Source organism: Bos taurus, chromosome 23, assembly GCF_002263795.3.
Source record: "Bos taurus isolate L1 Dominette 01449 registration number 42190680 breed Hereford chromosome 23, ARS-UCD2.0, whole genome shotgun sequence".
Lineage (NCBI taxonomy): Eukaryota > Metazoa > Chordata > Mammalia > Artiodactyla > Bovidae > Bos > Bos taurus.
The window spans coordinates 33346504-33365173 of record NC_037350.1 but is presented as its reverse complement, the minus strand read 5'-3'; the positions used below and the strand labels follow the sequence as shown (position 1 = coordinate 33365173).

At 40.2% G+C, this 18670-nt stretch overlaps 1 protein-coding gene and 1 non-coding gene across 5 annotated transcripts in view; both read right to left on the bottom strand.

The window, feature by feature from the left end:
- The window catches only part of DCDC2 (doublecortin domain containing 2), a 150891-nt gene that overhangs the window by 120358 nt on the left and 11863 nt on the right, over positions 1-18670 (bottom strand). The window lies entirely within an intron of this gene.
- LOC112443913 (U6 spliceosomal RNA) lies at positions 5379-5485 on the bottom strand. The gene has a single exon (XR_003032314.1). It is a non-coding gene; the product is annotated as a U6 spliceosomal RNA (small nuclear RNA).

Genomic DNA, 18670 nt, shown 5'->3' with positions numbered 1-18670 from the left:
ACATACATGTACTTGCTCATGGCCTTCATAATTCACCCTCAAGATGTTTATTGAATTTACTGATTTTTCAAGATCTAGCTCCACTCTGAAGTGTCCTTTCTCTGACCCCCTTGCAATGCAATATTAATTGCATTCCTTTGCATTCCATTGTGTTCATCCACAGTGAGCTTACACACTGTGCATTTATCACATTTTACTACTGTTATCTGCATGCATATCATTCCTGAAAAACAACAAGCTCTGCCCTGGAAAGTAGGGTAACATAGTTCTCATTTTTCACCCCAATTGTTCAGCTTAGCATCTGACACATGGTAGATATTTACTTAATATTTCTTAATAACTACAACTTCAAGACAGAGATCATTTCTCCCTGTTATCCAATGAGGAGACAATACATTAGGCCCGAGGATTAGGATTGAAACTTGGGCCTATTTCGTTCCAAAGTTCATGCTCTCTCCACTAAACCCTGCCCTCTCTCAATGAAAAAAACAACACTAAACTGAAGCATTTAGATAAAAATGGATGGACACTCATCTACTGGTAGAAGCATACAAATTGTGGACAGACAATTCAGGTTCAACAGTTTTGGTTACCCAAAATGCATGTAGATGTAGAGCTGAGTAGGGCATGCATGAATGCTCAGTCGCTCAACTGTGTCCAACTCTTTGTGATCCCATGGACTGTGGCCCACCAGGCTCCTCTGTCCATGGGATTCTTCCAGGCAAGAACGCTGGAGTGGGTTGCCATTTCCTTCTCAAGGGGATCTTCCTGACCCAGGGATCAAATCTGTGTCTCCTGCATCTCCTGCACTGGCAGGTAGATTTTTACCACTGAGCCAGTAAGTAGGGAGTGAGGAGGAGACACAAGTGAAATCATAAATACTACAACTGAAGAAGAATGTTTACCCCCATTCCCTTGCCGCGTTAAAACAGACTTCTTGGAAAGCCTTTATCGAGTTTGTTTGTCTGTTTTCCTGAGCATCAACTGTTATATTAACAAGAAAAAGAAGTTCAGGGACATCTCTGATCAACTCAAGTTTGCTGAAAGACGAGCTTGAAAACACTACCACTGCATTTTTACTTCATTTCAGCTCATATATACCCTGCAATCCCCAAACTACAAAGAAAAGGTGAAGGAGAATGGTGATAGCTTGGAACTAAAAAAAACAGTGGAGACAAATAAGCAACAATATTAGCCACCTAATGTTCCAAAAGGAATGGAAAATTGGTGAGGGATGCCTTCTATCACCCCCAAATTGAAACCAATCTACTTCCATGATTAATCTAGGTTTTATAAGAGGCCTCACTTACTTTGTGCCTTAATTACGTTCAACACAACTCAAGAAATCCAAGAGATGACACAAAATCCTTTCCACACGGAACACTGTCTTCCCTGTATTAGCTTCTATTCCACCTGTGTTTGTATCTATAGTGCCAAAATGAAGACATGAATGAATAAAATGGGCAGGGGGCATTCAAGTCACCATACTGTGCTCCTTTCCATTTTGCTGTAGTGCTTAGATAGTATGAAATACTGAAGAAAATAAACTACGTTTATTTAAGAAAGCAGAACTCTTACACTTGCTTGGATATGGAGGAAAACACCCAGCTATTTTAACCCGTACATGAAAAAGAATGATACTTCATCCAGGAAGTCTTCAGTGAACACATTACCAGGAACTGTGGAATTATTTTTTTTTAAAGTTCCACTAAATATGCCTCAGAATTACTGTACCCCAATTAGCGATAACCATAAGCTAGAAGTCAGTTTTGTTTGCCAGGGATGTGGAGTCCATTCCTGGCTGATCCCTCCTGGTATTGCTTTCATTATGAGCACTCAGAAGAATAACTCTGTTTGGATGGCTTGTTGTTGCAATTAGGTTTCCAGGTTACCAACGACCAAACAACCCTGGACTCAATGTGACTTCTAGATACACCGGTTCCAAACAGTCTAATATCTGCCATATGCGTCTAGTGATAAATCCTAATCCTCACACCCGTGGGGAGTAGAATAATAAGTCAAAGAGACACTCTGTATAAACAGTATTGGTTGGGCAACCTTGCAGTAAAATCATTCTGTCTAGCTTCAAAGGAGGAGGAATTTGGCCTCCCAAACTATCTGAAAAATTGGCCTTTAAAAGTGGACCACCTCGAAGAACACTTAAGGGATTTGAATCTTGTAAATTTGCTTTGTGATTGTGTAAGACAGGCTATCTTCCTGATTCAACATTGGGCCACCTCTTTAGAGACTGATGGGGGCAGGTAGGATCCCACAACTCAAGACGGACAGAGAGCATCTGGAGAGAAAAAACCACAGCCACAGAGACGGAGGGAAACAGGATCCAACGGAATGATGCTTTAAAGGGTCACTACTCAGAGGTTAGGATGTAGGTGGGGCTTTGCAGGTGGTGCTAGAACCCACCTGCCAATGCAGGAGATGTAAGAGACGCGGGTTTGATCCCTGGTTTGGAAAGATCCCCTGGAGGAGGGCACAGCAACCCACTCCAGTATTCTTGCCTGGAAAATTCCATGGACAGAGGAGCCTGGCGGGCTACAGTCCATGGGGTTGCAAAGAGTCAGACACTGAAGTCACTGAACTGACTGTGCACGCACACACAGGCTGTGGGTTAATCATATTTTTCAACTTTCCCAAGCACAGGGGGAAGATTGTTTGTGTTCCCAAAAGGCTTAAATTGCAATTTTAGAAATTGGGCATTTTCATTATTAAAATGAATTACAATGAAAAGCAACTGGAGCATTTTCTGTACTCTGAAAACACAATATTGGGGGAAGGGAGAAGGGAATACTAAAATAAAAAGAAGGTAAAAATTGGGTGTTCTTCCCTTGTTCTTTCTGGTATGACAACAACACATATATCAGCTTGTCCTCTTGGGCTCCCAGCTCTTCCAGATGTCTCCCTTCCTTCACTCAAAGAGCTACTGAAACTGCAGCCATTCTATCTAGAGACAGACAGAGAGTTCTCCCTGGTGACTTAACTTCCTCCAGTTCTCCTTTCACTCACAGTCCTATAACATGCCTTGAGCCATTGCTTATACACAATGTTAATAAATCAATCAATGTCCTAGTTCAATGTTTCTTAAATTGTCTTATACCCTTATCAGCCCTACCTGTCTCATATTACAAGCTCCTCAATGACTGCCGCCCTCTCTTCTAGATAAGTAGTCTGGCAGGGCAGCATGATGACTCAGAAACATCAAAAGAAAGCAGCAGATTTTTGCACGAGTGCAGTGCAAAGAGTTGATATGAACCGCTTTATTTTGTAATTCTATGGTAAAGTCTTGTTTTTAATTTCTTTAAAATAATGAAGAAATCACAAAGTTGACAAGTATTTGCTTCTGAAAAGTAAATGTATCTCAGATCAATTAAGAAAAAAAAACCCTTTATGTGGTTTAAAGAATAAATGAAACTGACACATGCTTGTCTGCAGTTGTACGATGCGAGGCCCTTTAACTTTGATTAACTTCTAAATCATATCCACATCTCTCCTCTTGGAAGGAAATAGGAATTACTTTTGACAAATTACTAGTGAATTCTCTGTATGTCTTCCAGTTACCTAGGAAAAGATTTTGTATCATCTTCTATAGTATAGTGTATAGTGAAATTCACTCAGTCGTGTCCGACTCTGCGACCCCACGGATTATACAGTCCACGGAGTTCTCCAGGCCAGAATACTAGATCGGGTAGCCATTCCCTTCTCCAGGGTATCTTCCCAACCCAAGGATCAAACCCAGGTTTCCTGCATTGCAGACGGATTCTTTACCAGCTGAGCCACCAGGGAAGCCAAGACTACTGGAGTGGGTGGCCTATCCCTTCTCCAGGGGATCTTCCCAACCCAGAAATCAAACCAGGGTCTCCTGCATTGCAGGTGGATTCTTTACCAGCTACCTGACTCCAGCCATTTTTAGCAAAATAGTCTTCAACATTGAGCAACAGAAAATTATATTTCCTCTAATGAGAATGGATGATATATATACACATATATAAAATGGTAATGTTTTAAACCTGATCCTTAATTTGATAACAATCTCTAAAATTACCTAAACATGGTGCAGACTCTGACATTTAGATGACAGTCAGCTCAGCATGGTATTACAAGGAGTTACCTAGTTACTCATTCAATCATTCATTCCTTTTTTTTTTTTTTTTTTGCACACATTTTAATTTTATTTTATTTTTAAACTTTACAATATTGTATTAGTTTTGCCAAAGATCGAAATGAATCCACCACAGGTAATACCTGTGTTCCCCATCCTGAACCCTCCTCCCTCCTCCCTCCCCATACCCTCCCTCTGGGTCGTCCCAGTGTACCAGCCCCAAGCATCCAGTATTGTGCATCGAACCTGGACTGGCGACTTGTTTCATACATGATATTATACATGTTTCAATGCTATTCTCCCAAATCTCCCCACCCTCTCCCTCTCCCACAGAGTCCATAAGACTGATCTATACATCAGTGTCTCTTTTGCTGTCTTGGACACAGGGTTATTGTTACCATCTTTCTAAATTCCATATATATGCGTTAGTATACTGTATTGGTGTTTTTCTTTCTGGCTTACTTCACTCTGTATAATAGGTTCCAGTTTCATCCATCTCATTAGAACTGATTCAAATGTATTCTTTTTAATGGCTGACTAATACTCCATTGTGTATATGTACCACTGCTTTCTTATCCATTCATCTGCTGATGGACATCTAGGTTGCTTCCATGTCCTGGCTATTATAAACAGTGCTGCGATGAACATTGGGGTACACGTGTCTCTTTCCCTTCTGGTTTCTTCAGTGTGTATGCCCAGCAGTGGGATTGCTGGATCATAAGGCAGTTCTATTTCCAGTATTTTAAGGAATCTCCACACTGTTCTCCATAGTGGCTGTACTAGTTTGCATTCCCACCAACAGTGTAAGAGGGTTCCCTTTTCTCCACACCCTCTCCAGCATTTATTGCTTGTAGACTTTTGGATCGCAGCCATTCTGACTGGCGTGAAATGGTACCTCATAGTGGTTTTGATTTGCATTTCTCTGATAATGAGTCATGTTGAGCATCTTTTCATGTGTTTGTTAGCCCTCTGTATGTCTTCTTTGGAGAAATGTCTATTTAGTTCTTTGGCCCATTTTTTGATTGGGTCATTTATTTTTCTGGAGTTGAGCTGTAGGAGTTGCTTGTATATTTTTGAGATTAGTTGTTTGTCCGTTGCTTCATTTGCTATTATTTTCTCCCATTCTGAAGGCTGCCTTTTCACCTTGCTAATAGTTTCCTTTGTTGTGCAGAAGCTTTTAAGTTTAATTAGGTCCCATTTGTTTATTTTTGCTTTTATTTCCAATATTCTGGGAGGTGGGTCATAGAGGATCCTGCTGTGATGTAAAAATATGGAACACTTCATGAATTTGCGTGTCATCCTTGCGCAGGGGCCATGCTAATCTTCTCTGTATCATTCCAATTTTAGTATATGTGCTGCCGAAGCGAGCACCATTCATTCATTTCTTAAGCAGCTCTTTCATTCATTAAATGTTGCTAATTGCGATTTGTTTTTATCTTACCTATAGTTTTGACTCCCTGGTATTTCAAATCCATTTCCCATTTCCTATTCTACTCATTAATTCAAGTCAACCACAAATGCCACTTGCTAAAATGATATGGAGTATTTTTCACCAAAATTAACATGTTAATAAAAATATTATCAAGAAATAAAAGGTGATTGGAGTGGGGAGGCAAAGAGGTGGCCAATGACACATGCACTTGATCAAAAACATCTTGCATGTTAATCAAGACATCACAGCATACATTTTTAAACTTCGAAAATAAGACATGAAGCACACTGGACAGAGATGAATTGAGAAGCTGGCAGCTGAAGTTTTTTTTTTAATCATGTTTAATAAGCAAAGTAAAGGCTAGAAGTTGAACACAAGAAGAGTTTAAAGAATAATGAATAAAGAAGATAAAGAAATGAAAAAAGAACTTAAAAGTTGAGAGAAGAAGGATGGGGATATCCAGAATGCAAAGTATAAATCATTTAAAAGAAGGGAAAATAATATTTGGAAAGAATGTAAATATGACTTAATTTTTTAAATTAAGCACAATAGTTATTAGATTTAAAATTGCTTTCTCTCTACTACTTACATCTAAATACACATATTTTGACATAATAAAAATACTTAATACATTTAGAAATATCTAAATTCTTTCAACTACTTCCTCATAATTATATGAAGTCATTTTTTTAGATTATCTGCATGTGAGTGTTCAAATTTATCAGATGAATAATATTAAATAAATCTACATATTAGTAGTAAGTGTTTACTCAGTTATACTGACAAATTAAATTTCAGAAAATCAAATTAAATGGATGAATACCACAAATATCTCTGAGAAAAAAAAAACAGGTTGCAAAAGAGCAAATAGAGTATGATTTTATTTACATAAATTCCAAATTTAACTATATACTGCTTAGGATTATATACATATACATATGTAGTAGAACTATTAAGAAAAACAAAAGGCAATGGGAGGATAAATATAAAAGATAGTGTTTACATTTTGGAAAGAAGCAAGAAATGGGACTAAACAGAGAGAGACAAGAGGAGCTTTAACTATATTCTGTTCTGTTTTTTAAGCTGAATGTAGTACACAGAAGTTCATTTTATTGTTCTACAAACTATAGCTATGATTTCTCTTTTGTATATGTAATTTATAGTATTTTAAAAAAACAGTGAAGTTATGGAAGGCATCAGCAATCCTGTATCAACAACATTACCAAGAGCTCAGATCCCTCCAGAATAAATATTTGGATCACCCAACTGGTTAAGAATCCTAAGCAGATAAGTGTTAACTAAAGGTGAGAAGGATGAGGGACTTCCCAGGCAGTCCAGGAATTAAGATTTCCCCTTCCAGTGCAAGGGGCACAGGTTCAATCCCTGGTCAGGGAGCTAAGAAGGATGTAGCAAAGGAAATCATGAATACTATCTCTAGTCTCATGATTCTCTGAAGAAATACCCTCATTTCCTTTCTTGTGATGTCATGTATATCTTGGATATTGTCTATCACTGCATCTTCCCCACCCCCTTTATCTCCTTGACTTATATGAGGTAATAATAATTATCTTTATATCAAAATATTGAGTTGAGAAAGTAGTAGAACTAGGAAAAGAATGGACATCATCCAGACATCTTGACTAGGAACAAGATACAATAGATAAAGAGACTTTGGGTAACCTCCTTCTGAAGAAGAGGATGCGTATGTTTTCAGAGGTATAAGAAGCATTAGCATTGATTCTGGCAGAAACAAAAGATATGCTGCTCTTGGACCATTAAAAGATGTGTGACAACTATTTGTCAAATGTCTGCTTTCCAGCATCTGAATGCATTTTCTGTATGAATGAATACAGTTCCCACCACAGGAAGCTGGGGGAGAAGTAGACGCCACACCACCAGCCACAGAAAGTGAAAAACGCCGACGTTCACTTCATCAGCCCTATTGTAGCTAAGCCATCACAACGTGACCTTTGCTTGGTCCTCTGCCAGCGAACATGATGAAAGTTTAAAAACTCATTCATGGTTCTTGGCTCATTATCTCTTTCTCCAATCTCTTCCACTCTTGTAAATTTCCATGTAAAGATATTTTTGGTTTCCTGTGGGAACCCTTTTAGAAGTAGACATGCCAAAGCCATTTCAAGTACTGTATTGGAAACACTCAACATAAATATCTGTACTATAGGGAATATTAACAAAGGCAAAAAAAAAAAAAAAAAGTCAATTAAGAATACAGCTCAAATAACTAGGCACTTTTGTGGTTAATGATAACTTGTTAAATAAGGATATTAAGGAAATTAAAAGGAAATTATGCCTCTCTTCTGGACTTCCTTCAGTCTTCTTTGTATATCTTTTTCTTTCTATCATTATTAAATCAAAGTACAGTAAATAAACAAAACCCTTTGCCCTCCAAATGCCCTGTCAAGAGCAAAAAGACACTGTATGGTCATCATCAATTAAATTCTGTTAACTCAGTAGGAAATGCTTCCCTTTGCACTAACACAATATATTTATTCACAGTCCCTCTTGACTGTGAGCTCTATAAGACCATGTCTCAGTCATCAATTTCTTCCTCCATAAAATGGGAATAATAACAATCCCTACTTCATACGGTTGCTGTGAAGATTAAAATAGATCATTTTTATATAGTATCTAGAACTCTACTAGGGCTTCCAGGTGACTCAGTCGTAAAGAATTCACCTGCCAATTCAGGAGACTTAGGTTTGGTCTCTGGGTTGGGAAGACCCCCTACAGAAGGAAAAGCCAACCCACTCCAGTATCCTTGCCTGGGAAACCCATGGACAGTGGAGCCTGGTAGGCCAGGGTCCACGAGGTCCCAAAAAAGTTGGACATGACTTTGCAATTAAACAGCAAGAAGAACACTACCAAACACACAGTAAAGAAAAATACACACATGTTCACACTCACAATGAGTTCTGGTTTGGTGCATCTTCCAACATTTTTTTTATGTTGGCTCAATGTTCAAAGTTACTACCTCAAATATGTCTGATTGTCAGTGTTACCAAAAAACAAACCATTCCCCCATCTCAGTGAAGGGCAGTTACTATCTATGCAGTGGCCTGAGCCAGAAACTCAAGAAGCATCCAACTCATCTCTCCTCCTTACTCCACATCCAACCAGTCATAGTCCTGTCTCTCGACTCTGATCCTTCTACCATCTCCACAGCCTCGGCCAACTCTGATCCTTCTACCATCTCCACAGCCTCGCCCATCATGAGTACCACATTCATCCCCATTAAGTGGTCTCCTGACTTCCAGCCTTGCTGGGGCAGCAAAAGTGATCATATCAATTCCCCGCTGACACCCTATCAACAACTTCCAAATTGGTTTTAGGAGAAAGTCAAAACTCCTTTTAAAAACCTTTATGACTTGGTCTCTCTCTACTTGCTAAGTCTCTTTGGCTCGTACATCTTTCCAACCCTTCCATCCCATGCTTCAGGCAAGCAGAACGTGTGTAAGTTTTCCAAATGTGCCATAATCTCTCATCTGCAGACATTCACACATGCTGTTCCCACTGCCGAGAATACTCTTCCTCCCTCTGTTTGCCTAGCTGACATCTACCCATCTCTTCTAGGTCTCAAATGTCATTTCTTCCTGGAAGCTCTGAGGATTCCCAATGGTAGCTACTGCTCCAGCACCCTGTCCCTTCCACCCTCTCCCATCCAGCAGATGCCATTACAAGTGCCTGCTTGCCAATCTCTCTTCTTCACTATACAAGCTTCGTGAAGCCTGTGGCCTTGTCTGACTTTTTTGCTGTTGTAAGTCCAATTAGCATAATGCCTGGCACATAAATCAATGGTCAGAACTTTTCTGATGAAAAAATCTGTGATGTTAATTTTTTTACTATCAAAAAGTGAGAGCTGGGACTTCCTGGTGGTCCAGTGGTTAAGATTCTGTGCTTCCAATCCCAGGAAGCAGGGGTTCAAGCCCTGGTTGGGGAACTGATACCCCACATGCTATTTGGTGAGGTCAAAAATAAATAAAAGCCAATTCCAAGTTAAAAAAAAAAAGTGAGAGCCATAACTTTGTGATTAGTGTCACTCCATTGAGCTCCAAACCCTCCCACATGCAAGGAGGACTAAAATAACAACAGAGACACAGAGCAACTCATTGCCAGACTCCTCTTCTCCAGACTCCGCAAACAAAGCCTTCTTCTATCAACATAATCCTTTAGGATCGTTTAGATGGAGTAGAAAGACTGCCATTATGATTTTATAATTCTGTCTATATACTCGGAGTAACCCATGGGGCCTGGAACACAAGCTAAACTGACATGGGTACAGATAACAATCTAGACATATAACCAAGACCGCCTTTCTAGGATAAATTCATTTATAATAAGCATTGGACATATTCTCTTGATACCAAATTTGATGCACACAACTCCGCTAACTTGATACCATAAACTAGAGAAAAAGAAATTCCTAATCAGGGAACTATAATATGAATATGGTTCTATACAAGCAAGTGAATTAGGAAAGCGGAAGAGAGGAAGAAAGTTTAGGAATAAATAAGAGTCAATATGTAAAAATGCTGAAAAACCCCAGTGGCAAATCACATTGCCCGTACTTCATTATAAACATATCTACGTATGCATGTTTAGATAATAGGCAAGAAGAGCAGACAATGTTAATATTATTAATAAAATAATTAAAATAGGATTAACACAAGGGAATAACAACCTGATTAGAAGAAGTACCAGCTAGAGGAAAGTTAATTCAATCCAATTTCCATATACTATTTGACTAATTTAAATATTAGCCAATTGACAGTTCATGAGAAATCAGCTACATTTGCAAAAGCCATACCAAAAAAAAATCTCTATGCTATGGTAAATATATATATCTATAATTTTTAATTTGATACTGAAAATCATTTTTTAAAAAATCATTTGTGGGAGATCCCATGCAAGCTAACACAAAACTCATAGTACTGGAAATTGAGTTCTCTGTTCAGTTCTAGAAAAACAAGCTGTGACTATGGCATTTTATCAATCAGCATATAATTTACAAAACACAACTTGGGTAACATTTGATGACTCCTTTTATAAATATTGCTAAAAGTTGGCTGCCTGGTTACATTACATTTTATAATTTGAAATAGCAAAGATAGGCATGGAGGTTCATAAATCTTTGAAACTCAAAAATACTGCCAGAAAGGGAGGAAAAAAACACAAAGCATCAAGGACTGACTGCCGCTAGAAATTTCCTAGAGAGAAAGGTCCCACGTTAAACATTAGACATTGCAAATATACTGCGTCCATTTAGTTTTCACTCTCCCACAGGCCCTCACCATCTAGCTTTGGCCCCAGCTAACAGGTGGACTGAAATCAACCTTCTTTCAACAAACCAAACATCCAAACTATGTAATCATGGGCTGACATCTGAGCTGGATCTGGCTGGCCGCTTTGGAGTCTTTCACAATAATAAATGGGAGTTTTCATTGTTGACCAAGCTAGATACGCCTTTATTCTTCATGCTGTAATCAACCAAATGCAAACAAATCACGCTAACCTTAAAAAAAACTGCCTTATATCCTCCATCCATCCATTTTCAAGTACAGTGAAATATGTTTTATTTTGTACATAAAGATAAGACTATTAGCATACCAGCGGGACACAGACCTTTCTAGTTGATCTCCAATATGGTGACAAGATGTAAGCTGAATCTCACATATATTCTGACCTATGCTTTAACCAACACCAGACTTGAGGTGGCAGCTGGATACTGGGGGGACAATCTAGGGCCGAGGACCTAATGGGATTGAGAGGGGACCGTGGGGTCCGAGTCCGAGTCCCTGGCTTCATCAGCACAGTGTGCTCACCATGCTGCTCCCCCAGGAACGGTCCAAGGATTTATCGCTGCTCTGTGCTACTCTGGGTGTTTGAAACAAAGTTTCCACAAGTTAGGCATTTAAAATTAAACCCGGGACTTCCTTGGTGACACAGTGGATAAGAACCCGCCTGTCAATGCAGCAGACATGGGCCTGACCCTTGCTCCAGGAAGATTCCACAAGCCTCAGAGCAACTAAGTCCACACATCACAACTACTGAGCCTGTGCTCTGGAGCCCGGGAGCTGCAACTTCCGAGCTCGCATGCTGCAACTACTGAAGTCCGTGCGCCCAGAGCCTGTGCTCAACAAGAGAAGCCACTGCGATGACAAGCCTGTGCACCGCCAGGAGAGGCTAGCCTCCACTCCCCTGAACTAGAGAAAGCTTGCCCAGCAACGAAACCTAGCACAGCCAAAAATAAATTAATTTCAAAAAAAGATTAAACACACACACATATACAAATCTGTTCTGAATTAAAGAGAAATATAATTTAAACTGAGAAGTTTCTACATCCTAATCAAAAATGGAGACATCACCACAGGTGACCTCATAAGCTTAATTTCTTATTACCGATTCCTCTGAGTTGCACTTCCTGTATTCCTTTAACACATCATTCTCTCGGGTTTTCTTTTCTGGATGAACCATGTGTGGAAGAAAACAGAAACATCTCTTTGGATGGTTGTTATATCTATCGGGATACTAGGCTAACTCTATAGTTACAAATACAAAATCCACACTCCAAAAACAGGAATCTTCTCCAAACCCTCTACTCTCATGGTGTGGCTTCAGATTTTCTTGCTTTTTAAAAATTCTGACTGAAAGTGCCAGCAAATCACAGCACCACCTGCTTATTGACCCTGAAGAACTCTCTGAAACTTGAGAGATCATGACAGAAAGTGACAATTCAAATTGCCTCCATGAGGGAGTGTGACAACCTGGGCTTCCCAAGAAGACTCTGACAGCCACCTGCCCCACCAAACCTTAGGTGAGAGGGCAACCTCAGTTGACCCCTGTCATCTTGGTATACAACCAAAATGTGCCAGCCAAAGAAATGAATGGGTTTATATTTTAAAATAGATGAAAAAGAGATAAGACACCTTCTTTCAATAAATGCCTGGTAATCTTTACCAATTCTTTAAAATCTTTCTTTCAATCTGACTGAAATTCTTCAAACTTCACACCACAGCTTAATTTTGTTTCCCCTTTTATGGTACCCAGCTGTGATGGAAAAGATCTAGTCACCACATTCTTTATAAGCATTGAAGCTAATTATTAATTAGGTCTACATAAATAGCTGACTTTCTTCGGATTAACAACCGCTGGTATTACTTTTCCACCCTTCTATACTCTTTCAAAACTCTTTTCAGTCTCTTCCAATGACAATTACCTTGTTGTCATTTTTGATTGGCACATACTCAGTGTCTTAATGTGGCTAGAATCCAGCCCACTGCCTGGCATTCAGCAGGCTCTTGATAAATATTCTCAATGCTTTCGCATACTTGAGCAGCATTCAGTAAGTGGTTCAGCACAATTTGTCTTCCTTGGCCATACTTGCTATCTGGTTACATTTTCTTATTATTCCTATCACATAGAAAAATCATACTTCCATCATGAATTGTCCCTTTGACTCGAGAAAATGCAATAAGCTCATTACAATTACCCTAAAATGTGAACCTAAGTATTGATTTTCTAGTAGGTGCATAGTATCCATCAATGAAAAGTTTGGTATACCTTGGCAGAACTTCAAATTATAATACATATGCCTAAAAATTCATCATCTGTGTTTCTAAATCTCATGCATCATAAGAACAAGATGTTCTTCTCTGTTCCACAGGGGATGCTGTTAGTGTTGCCAAAAGGACTTTATCTTGGGGCAAATAAAATGTCTTATTGAGAGTATTTCAATACTTCGATTAAGTGACTCTTTTAAATATTCACTGTTAGCTAGCAATTTAACTATTTTATTAGATACTTTTCATATTTTTTCTTAAAAGGCTGATAATCATTTTATAAATGGTTTCTTATTAAATGTCTGTCTTTGCTTAGAACAGCTTATTACTATAAATAAAAAATATAAACATGCTCTAATTTGTATGTCTTCCAATTTCATAGACATTCTAAATCATACCTAAATGCCAAGCAGAGAATGCAAGATATATGGAACAATCCCACAGCACATGTTTAATGGAAAAATTAAGACCCCAGCCTCTAACTTTTAGTCAGAGCTGATTAGGGTTACTAATGGATATTTTTCATTAGATCAATATTTTCTAGGTTGACACAAACACTCCTCTGTTTCTTCCTCTTATTCCCCATGCCCCCTCCCCCCACACACAGTTCAATACCAAGAAAAGAGATAAGACAGGAAAGTGTGAAAGAAAAATGAAATATGTCAGTTGTTCTTTAACAGAAAATTCTGTCTTCCTAGAGCCTTGGCAAGGTCATAGTCACCTTGGAATCGCCATGACTACTGATGTGAACTAGCTGTCCTTAAAAGAATCCTTCTTACTCTGCACTTACATTAGAGAGATGGGGGAAGATGTAAAATAAAAGACTGGAAAAGGGTTTCAATTATTGTTGGAAGAACTCACAAAAGTGGGTTTCATTTTCTTTGATGTTTTGATAAATTAGTAAACTTGATTAACATAATCTGGAAATCTTTCCCCAAGTTAAAGAAAGAAACATTTAGGAGTTTAACTATTTCGTAGTCCCCTCTTTGAACCCAGAATTCCAAAGCTAAAGATTAGTGAGTTAAACCACAGAGTCCCAAGCTTTCCCACACCACAGTAAGGTTAATAATTACACCTGATTTGATGTCTAGAAACCCATTCCCAACCCAAAGCCTTTAAGTAGCAAACCTCACAGTATGTTTTATTGGAGATGATGCCTAATGATTAAACTGAAATGTGAAGTTTTAATAATGATATTCAAAATCTTAAAGACATTCACTGGAGTGATGGACCCGAAGTACAACACATGCTCCCACAAACTTTTCAGACCAGGGCAAGTTCTGAGGTTTCAAAACCTCACTTCCTTTGTTTCCTCCTCTCCAAGGTTCTTCTGCAGCACTCCCCCCCAACAAAGAAGAAACAAAGTTATCCAAATTCTCCATTGATGAAAATCTAAAATGAGAGAAGGGTATTCAAGAGGATCCAGTGGGATGCTTATTCGAAGAGGAGACATTCATTAGTGTCTTTGGATCTTAATCTGAAGATTTCTGCTTAAGACAGCAGGTCTCCCAACTGCAGGATGGGTCACTTTGAAGATGGTGAGACCTGACCAGCTCTCTCTGCTTAGCTGTCACTGCACCTGTGACTGGCTCTCCACTAGCAGGTGAGGATGAGCAGGCAAATGAAGAAGAAAACCAGAGCCCTGATTTTTCTTCAAGTTCTGCAGCAAAGATCAATGCTGGCAGAGTTAAAAGTAAAGGCACGACAAGCAAGGTCGGCTAAAGAGCAGTCAACTCCATGAGGACAGGGGCCATGTTATTTGGTTCTCGGGTGACAAGCACACAGTCACCTGGCACATAGCAGGCACACAATAAGCCCTTGTTAACTGAATAGCATTCATTCAATACAATTTCAAAGTATGCTGCTGCTGCTGCTGCTGCTAAGTCGCTTCAGTCGTGTCCGATGCTGTGTGACCCCATAGACAGCAGCCCACCAGGCTCCCCCGTGGGAGAATCTTGCCTGGGATTCTCCAGGCAAGAGTACTGGAGTGGGTTGCCATTTCCTTCTCCAATGCATGAAAGTGAAAAGTGAAAGTGAGGTCGCTCAGTCGTGTCCGACTCTTAGCGACCCCATGGACTGCAGCCTACTTGGCTCCTCCATCCATGGGAATTTCCAGGCAAGAGTACTGGAGTGGGGTGCCATCGCCTTCTCCGCAAAATGTACTGGAGACAATAAATGTACACCAAAACGTTAAAGGAGAAGGAAATGGCAACCCACTCCAGTATTTTTGCCTGGAGAATTCCATAGATAGAGGAGCCTGGCAGGCTGCAATTACGACTGAGCACACACGCAGCAGATTCTAAGAGACAATAAATACACAAAGGTTTAATTATAACTAATTTTATCCCTGAAATGATAGATAGTAGCCATGAAGACTTATAAGTTATTTGAGACATCCCACTCATACATGAAACAGAATCACCAGGCACACGAGGAAAACAGGTATCTCCCTTAACTATGATAAGGAATGTTCAAAGCTATAGAGGATTAAAACTACTACCAGCCTATTAGAGACGCCTGGTGGCTCAGACAGCAAAGAATCTGACTACAATGTGGGAAACCTGAGTTTGATCCCTGTGTCAGGAAGATCTCTTGGAGAAGAAAATGGCAACCCACTCCAGTATTCTGGCCTGGAGAATTCCATGGACTCGGGAGCCTGGTGGGCTGTAGTCCATGGGGTCGAAAACAGTCGGACATGACAGAGCGACTCACACACGCACCAGCCTCTTAACGCTAGGTATTATACAGAATGAGCAGACCTCCCAGAGACTACAATCTAACCAGCAGCTCTGATGCATGTGTTAAAGCCTCATCAGGTGAAGACTATCAGAAACAGGAACAAATCTGTAGTCAGACAAAATCAGATTTGTTGATTTTGTGCAGTGAGGGATGGCACTTGGAGAAGTCACAAAATGATGCTGAGAAAGAGGAGAAGGGAATCATCTTTCCTAAGGTTTGGGTTCTCACTGGAGGATTCAAAGGTGAGTCTAGAGGAAGCAGATTCACTTCTGGGCTGAGGGCAGTTTGGAGGTGAAGTTACAAGTGGGAATTAACTAGGGGCTGTTATGAGGTGAGGGAGGTTTAGCAATTAAAGATGCCGGGTAGGGAATTCCCTGGCAATCCAGCCGTTAGGATTTGGTGCTTTCACTGCTGTGGCCCAGGGTTCAATGCCTGGTCAGGGAACTAAGATCCTGCAAGCTCTGTGGCCTGGCCAAAAAATAAAAAGATGTCCAGTAAAATACAGGAGTAGTACAGCAAGTCTAGAATGTCATCCACCAGAATGCAGTAATCACAGGAAGGGAGGCCCTTAGGGCATCTTACAGTGACAACATGACTGGGAGAAGCAGTGTTCTCTGTTAACTGTGGGCTTCCCTGGTAGCTCAGCTGGTAAAGAATCTGCCTGTAAGATCCTCTGGTGAAGGGATAGGCTACTCACTCCAGTACTCTTGGGCTTCCTTAGTGGCTCAGATGGTAAAGAATCCACCTGCAATGCAGGAGACCTGGGTTTGATCCCCGGGTTGGGAAGATCCCCTGGAGGAGGGCATGGCAACCCACTCCAGTATTCTTGCCTGGAGAATCCTATGGACAGAGGAGCCTGAAGGGTGATAGTGCAGGCAGCTGACCTGCTGTGTGTGTGTCCTCCAAGCCTGACTCATGGCAAGGCTGCCTTTGTTGCTTTTCTATCCAGTTGATTTTCACTATTTTTATTAGAGACAGGCTTTGATCCCTATACAGATATAAACATGAAATTATCCTCCTTAATCAAGAAGGAGAAAGGGACATTCTCAAAACCTTAAGCTAAGAGAAGTGGGTGAAAAATGAAAGATATTTGAAACTTAAAACTGGCTAACCCATAAACCTATGGATTATGGATTATGTAAACCCATCCACCCTTTTTCAGTCCTCCAAACATTCTTCCAGCCCAGCACATGTGCCCTCAATAATAATGGTTGATTTACTTCCCTGTCTCATCCTCTAGACTCCAAACTCCTAAAAGTACTCATTTTATACCTGGTGAGTCACAGCTCCTAGCACATCCTAAGTGCTCTGCACACTGCTTGTCTTCTCTGTAGAGAATGTGTTTCAGGGCCACTTACAGTGAAACAGATTTTGGACCCTAAATAACTATTGAAGAATGTCATAATCTAAAGGATTCACTACATGGAGGCAACAGGGTGGAGCCAGCTGGCAGCATCTACAACCCCAAGTCAAAGAATGAAGCTTTCCTTTGATGAGTTCACAGATGACTTTGTTGCCACCTGATAGTTGAAAGCATTGGAAATAAATAGCTCAACACACACAGGGTTGGACCCCTGAATCGCTTAGTACGCAGTACTGGAAATGTTCATATATCTGTCTTTTCAGCAAAATTGTAAATTTCTTGGAGGTAAGAGGTTAGGCTTCAGCAATACATGAACTGTGAACTTCCAGATGTTCAAGCTGGTTTTAGAAAAGGCAGAGAAATCAGATCAAATTGCCAACATCCGCTGAATCATCGAAAAAGCAAGAGAGTTCCAGAAAAACACCTATTTCTGCTTTATTGACTATGCCAAAGCCTTTGACTATGTGGATCACAATAAACTATGGAAAATTCTGAAAGAGATGGGAATATCAGACCACCTGACCTGCCTCTTGAGAAACCTGTATGCAGGTCAGGAAGCAACAGTTAGAACTGGACATGGAACAACAGACTGGTTCCAAATAGGAAAAGGAGTACGTCAAGGCTGTATATTGTCACCCTACTTATTTAACTTATATGCAGAGTACATCATGAGAAACATTGGGCTGGAGGAAGCACAAGCTGGAATCAAGATTTCCAGGAGAAATATCAATAATCTCAGATATGCAGATGACACCACCCTTATGGCAGAAAGTGAAGAACTAAAGAGCCTCTTGATGAAAGTAAAAGAGGAGAGTGAAAAAGTTGGCTTAAAGCTCAACATTCAGAAAACGAAGATCATGGCATCCGGTCCCACCACTTCATGGGAAATAGATGGGGAAACAGTGGAAACAGTGGCTGACTTTATTTTTCTGGGCTCCAAAATCACTGTAGATGGCAATTTCAGCCATGAAATTAAAAGATGCTTACTCCTTGGAAGGAAAGTTATGACCAACTTAGATAGCATATTGAAAAGCAGAGACATTACTTTGCCAACAAAGGTCCGTCTAGTCAAGGCTATGGTTTTTCCAGTGTATGGATGTGAGAGTTGGACTGTGAAGAAGGCTAAGTGCCAAAGAATTGATGCTTTTGAACTGTGGTGTTGGAGAAGACTCTTGAGAGTCCCTTGGACTGCAAGGAGATTCAACCAGTCATCCTAAAGGAGATCAGTCCTGAGTGTTCATTGGAAGGACTGATGTTGAAGCTGAAACTCCAATACTTTGGCCACCTGATGTGAAGAGTTGACTCATTTGAAAAGACCCTGAGGCTGGGAAAGATTGAGGGCAGGAGGAGAAGGGGACAACAGAGGATGAGATGGTTGGATGGCATCACCAACTCGATGGACATGGGTTGGGGTAAACTCTGGGAGATGGTGATGGACAGGGAGG